The sequence below is a fragment of the Marmota marmota genome, unplaced genomic scaffold (genome assembly GCF_001458135.2).
Source record: "Marmota marmota marmota unplaced genomic scaffold, marMar, whole genome shotgun sequence".
NCBI classification, from domain to species: Eukaryota; Metazoa; Chordata; class Mammalia; order Rodentia; family Sciuridae; genus Marmota; species Marmota marmota.
In genome coordinates, this window is record NW_026000005.1 from 46,071,660 (window position 1) to 46,077,659 (window position 6,000).

Here is a 6,000-nt window from a genome sequence, read left to right on the forward strand (position 1 = left end):
CCTGTCGGTGGCTCCACATCCTCCTCGGCCTCTGGCTGCTAATCTCGGCCTCCGCCTCGCCCGGCCTTCTCCTCTGTTTGTGTTTCTCTCTGGATATCTCCCAGGAGGACCTGAGTCTCTGAATTTGGGGATGATCTGGGTAATGGTCCCATGAGTCATTTCATTCCAGGGTCTGCATGGTCCCTTTTTCCAAATAAAGTCATGTTCAGGGGTCTTGGGAATGCTCATAAGGAGGTCTTCTGGGGACCACCACTGAAGCCACTGCAGCATGAGACTTTCACAGCCCATGGGGGAGGAGGCAGCGGTTAAACTTGCTTGCTTTCTGACTCGGTGCTGGCGCCTTGTGGCGAAGGCCACTCATACTGGGACTGCACTGAGAAACCCATCCCTCCCGCAGGCTCTCACTGCTGGAGAAAATAGGGGACATTCTGAGAAATACTCTTGGGCCCCAACCACCCCCAATCCCGTACAACTATGCAAAGGACCCCTCCTCTTCAAGCCCCGGTCTCTGCCAGCCATCCCAGGCCCCAAATGTCGTGCCTTGGGCCTGGGTCTGCACAGGCATTTTCTGGCTGCCCACCCTGGCCAGACCTCAGCCCTGGGAGAAGGCTCAGTTGGCAATGAATCCTGCATCACCCTGTCTTGGCATGCTCGGGCTGTTCTATGAAGTACCAGATTCCCAGGGAGAGAAGGAGATTCAAAAGGCAGTACTTGGAGCTAAAGCACCTGGGTCAAATCATCTTTGAGTTAAGATCTCCATGACCCAGAGAAAAATCCACTTGCCATCTAGCAAGGCAGGCAGGTGCCCCCTCGACCTGGCAGGTCTGATTTGAAGGCAGGCCTGTGGCAAGGCAGGAGGGAAAGGGGAGAAGGAGATCTTTCCCTTTGCCCCTTCTCCTGCAGCTGGAATTCACAGCATGTTGTTTTCATGGGCCTCATTCAGGGACCTCCCCACCAAGGGGGATTCTGAGTAAGCAGTATTGATAGAGTGCCTGTCACCCCCTCACCCATGTCAGCTCTCTTCCCTCTGATCAGCTGTCCTTCGGAGCCACAGCAGGAACAAAGGCCATGTGTCCAGATCTAGAGTGCAGCCACCTCGTCCAGGGCCAGGCACAGAGCTCACACCCAGGAGGTGCTCATCGAATATTGGATGGGTCTGAGAATTCTTAGGTCCACCAATCTCAGTTGGGGGACCTCAGAGTCCCTGGTGAGTGAGAGTTCTCCAGATAAGTAGAACCAATAGAATGCAGAGAACCAATTTATTTTAAGGAATTGGCTCAGGGTTGTGGAGGCTAGAGAATCTAAAACCTACAGGGAAGGCCAGCAGGCTGGAGTCCTGGGAGAATAGGTGCTGCAATTCCGGTCCGATCTGCTGGAAAAGTACCCCTCTCAGGAATGGCTTCTTCCCAAGATACTGAGAAAGAGGGGTGTCGGTAATTTTCTTAAGGCCATCAACTGCCTGGATGAGGCCCTCCCACATTGGGAGGGCAAATCTGCTTTACTCAGTCAACTTCCACCTACCGATTTAAATGTGAATCTCTTCCCCCAAATACCTTTACAGAAACATCTAGAATCATGTGATCAGATATCTGGGTACCATGGTCCAGTCAAGTTGACACATAAAATTACCATCACTTTCTTTCCCACCCCCACCAAGGCCCTTGGGGCTCCTTGAGGTGTCCTTTCTCCAAGTCCTTCTCACTGGCCCCCCTTCCAGGATGAGGCTCTTCCCTGACATGTTCTATTCAAAAAAGCCCCAGGCACCTGAACTCTGACTTCCTGGGCCTTTCTCTTTCCGTCTAGGTGAACCCCATCACTTTGAAGGCTCCAGAAACTACCTTTCCCCCAAGAAGCCCCTCCTAGATGCATTGGAGATTTGTAAGCTCCAGAGATAGGAGGAGCTCTCCCTGTCCTAACCCCTGCTCCTCCAGGACCTGTGGGGGTGGGGAGACACATGGACCCTGGATTAGGAATCTTACCTGATTTACTTTCTTCTAGAGCTCAGCAGCATGGGAAATTATAATGCTGGCCCCATCTGTTATTGCCTCTCTCCTACCAGAACACCAGCTCTAGGTGGGCAAGATTTATTTCATCCCAGAAAGAGCCTCGCCAGTGCCTGGTGCAGAGAAGGGCTCAGGGTGAAGGCACAGTGCAAGGTGCACAAAGACATAGATAGACACAAGCTCAGCCCTCTAGACAATTTACAATGTCCACCTATTTCCACACTCATGGGCATTTTCTTCATTTCTCTCAGCCTTGGAGCAGACATCCTTTACCCCTTCCCTGAGAGCAGGAATTATCTTCTCTCCGACCTGCAGTCTGCCCAGAGTTGAGTGTCCCAGGACATGTCAGCTTGGAGAAAAGGGACCAGGATATTGTGGGGACCCTGAGGAGGCTGATCCCTGTGTTCCAGCCCCACACACTCATCGGAGGAGTTCCACCGTTGCACCCACTTACCCACTTAGGCTCCTGGGGACTCCCCCCAGCCACCTTGATCCTAGAGATGACTTTAACGGGTTCCCGTCCCCTGTCCTGCAGCCTGGCAGCGCCTCCTGGTGGTGGACGTCGCTTTGGCAGGAACGGGCGGCAGGGCCGAGGTGGGAGCAAAGATTTCTAGTTAATCTGATTTGGGGCCAGGGGAACCGGGAATCTAGCGCGCACCCCTCCAACGAATATGAACAGGTCGCCTGTTCATTTCCTTTTTCTATTTCAAAAGTAATGGGCTATGAATGTCTTCTCTGATGTAAGGGGTGACTCAAAATGGGGTAGGGAGGAAGAGCATGAGAAGAAGACTACCTCTACACAGGGAAGAGAGGTGGGAGGGAAAGGGAGGGAGAAGGGGAATTGCACAGAAGATGGGAGGAGACCCTCATCGTTATACAGAATACATGTATGAAGATGTGAGGGGAAAAAAAGAATAGTGTTACCTTAGATTAGGTAGAGAGAAGTGATGGGAGGAGAGGGGAGAGGATGGGGGGATAGGAAGGACAGTAGAATGAAACAGACATTATTATTACTGTGACTGCATGACCAATGTGATTCTGCACCTGTACACTCAGAAAAATGAGATATTATATCCCATCTGATTCAAATGTATGATATCTCAAGGTCATTCTACTGTCATGTGTATCTAATTAAAACAAATTAAAATTTTTTTAAAAAGAGTAATGGGCTATATGGTGACCCATGAATACGTAAATTTTTAAGTTTCTTTTTTTCTTTCTTTTTTTTTGGGGGGGGGGAGGTACCAGGGATTGAACCCACTGTGCTACATCTTCAGTCTTCATCCCTTTTCTTGTTTTTTTTTTTTTTTTGTTGTTGTTGTTGTTGCTGTTTGTTTGTTTTTTAATTTTGAGACAAGGGCTCACTCAGTTGCTTATGGCCTCACTGAGTTCTGAGGCTGACTTTGAACTTGTGATCCTCATGCCTAAAGCTTCCCAAATTGCTGGGATTATAGGCGAACACCACCTCGACCCAGCTCTATGTATCAGTTTTAAAATAAAGTTTAAAAATAATAAAAAAAGTAATTGACATTTATCATAAAAAATATATAAGTGAACAAAAAGAAAACACCATAACAAGTCACCAAATAAAAATACAGGACAAACACCAAGTTAAATTCAGATTTCAGATGATTGCATGGGGTGTGCTTATTCTAAAATACTATTCATAATTGATCTAAAATTCAAATTTAACCAGCTGCCCTGTATTCTTATTGGCTAACTCTATAAACTCTATATCCTTAACCTAGTTATGCCTTAGTTAACACAGTGAGACAGTTTTTTGTTACCCCAAAAGTGTGTGAAATTCATAAAGTATGACTATTTTGCAACTTAACTTCCCCATTTAACAACATCCCATGAACATCTTTTTTTATATATTTATTTTTTAGTTGTAGTTGGACACAAATACCTTTATTTTATTTATTTATTTTTATGTGGTGCTGAGGATCGAACTCAGGGCCTCACTCATGCTAGGCGAGTGCTCTGCCGCTGAGCCACAACCTAGCCCCATGGATACCTTTTCACGGCAGGCAGTGCTCTTAATTGTCCAGTTCTTTATAATGTAAGACTTTTAGACATGAGGAGATAACTGTAACTCCCTGAATGATTCTTTTCCCCCCCTAGGCCCAACAGTCCTTCCTGTATCTTCCCTGGTTTTATCACCAGGGATGCTGACACTCTGAGTTCTGTTTGTGGCACTCCTGGGGAGGAACCAGTCTCAACTCTGCAAGTTAGCAAAGTGGGACTTTGCTTAGGGGGGGCGCTATAGATGCAGTGCAGGCATTAGACTGTGGGGTCCAACCCCTTCCCTGGTACTCCTCACTCACCAGCAAAGTGGCCTTGGACATGGCCTTGGATGTAGCTTGAACTTCTCTGCAAAGCTCCTATTGTAACACAGGATGTGAAAGCAGTAGCTACTGTGAGGATCAATCTGTCACTTCGCCACTAGATGGCAACCTCTTCACAGACAAGAGGACATGGCTATGCCTGCCGGGTCACCATTATGGCCTTATAGGATGCGCTCAAATGGCTGGTGTATCACAGACATTCAAAAACCATGTGCTGAGCAAATGATAAGTGCAACAGAAAAGGCGAGCGTTTTCAACACCTGGGAGCTAGGGGTCGGTGGGAGGGTAGAGGGCAAGTCCTTGCTCTGTACTTTCTAGCTATAGGACTTTTTATGTTTCTCACTGCTGCAAATTTATACAACTTAGTAGTTTAAAATAATGCAAATTTGTTACCTAACAGTTCTGTAGGTTGAACTTAACTCTCTCATTGGGCTAAAATCAAGGCATCAGCAGGGCCATGGCCTTTTCTGAAGATGAAAGAGAGAATCCATTCCTCCCCCCCTTTACAAGTTTTTATGGCTCCCCTCCCAGCCCACTCATGCTTCTCTCCTCCATCTTCAAAGCATACCTGGACATTCTTCTGCCCCCCCCTCCTTTTAAGGACACTTGAGCCCACCTGGGTTATCCAGGACAATCTATTTTTATTTTTTTATTTTTTTTTCCAGTTTGAAACCATATTTTATTTTTAACATAACTAGAAATATCCAATAACTATATTTTTTAAGCAGAAAACTTTCTTTTCCTTCTTACAGCATCATTAGCAGAAAAAAAAGAACATTTCTGGTTTTTAGAAATGATACTGGGTCTCTAAGAAAATGAAGACTATCTGTTGTATTGTGGAACTTAAAGTCTAAAAGCACAGGACACATTTTCAGAAGAGTAATTTACTTTTACCCATTTATATTCGTAATATTCGAGTATAGTTAGGTCATGTATAATTAAGACAATCAAATCAGGAATCCAAGAAGAAACTGTTCTTCTTGAGTTAAGCACAGCACACATGAGATTTTGAGACCATACATGAACAACAACAACAAAAAAAGAACACCGGCAAGCCCAAATCCAAGTATAAATGGTGTTTTTTTTCCAAGGGTTTTAAAAGCATGCTCTATTAGCATACAACTTTTTCTCATTTTTGTAACAGATGCAGTTCTGTTTACTCATGTACAGTAAAGGGTTAGAACCTGTATAAATATATTAGAAATGTACTACTTTATAAATGTACTCCAAGGAATTTATCATTTCCTTTATCTTTGCAGGGACAAAAGGGAAAAAGAGGTGGGGGTATGGTTGCAGTATTTAAGGAAGAGCTGAATACAATAATGAATCTTCATGGTGCCAAGAACTCCATAATGAATAACCAGGCTCTCATCTATTTTATAATTCATGTTAGATCAAGCAGTTAATTCCTTGTATGGTTACCAATAACTCAAACCATATACTCTTCAAAATACAAAGATCAATAGGTACTTCCTAAATAGAACACCAAACACTAAAAGGAATCCTTCCTTCCAATGTTTTTTGACATCACAAGATTTTGCCAGAGTGGAAGTCTAATAACATTTAAATAAGCAATCTCATGGCTAAGAAAGAACTACAGCTCTTATGGGTATTATTCCACAGCTAGGATATGTATTACATATTAAATT

At 44.9% G+C, this 6,000-nt stretch overlaps 1 long non-coding RNA gene across 1 annotated transcript in view; it reads right to left on the minus strand.

The window, feature by feature from the left end:
* Positions 1-1,720: 1,720 nt before the first annotated feature.
* The window catches only part of LOC125618286, a 13,396-nt gene continuing 9,116 nt past the window's right edge, over positions 1,721-6,000 (minus strand). The window contains exons 2-3 of the long non-coding RNA XR_007349525.1: positions 5,175-5,327; positions 1,721-1,731 (exon numbers count right to left, since the gene is read on the minus strand). This is a non-coding gene — a long non-coding RNA (uncharacterized LOC125618286). The remainder of the gene's footprint in view (positions 1,732-5,174; positions 5,328-6,000) is intronic.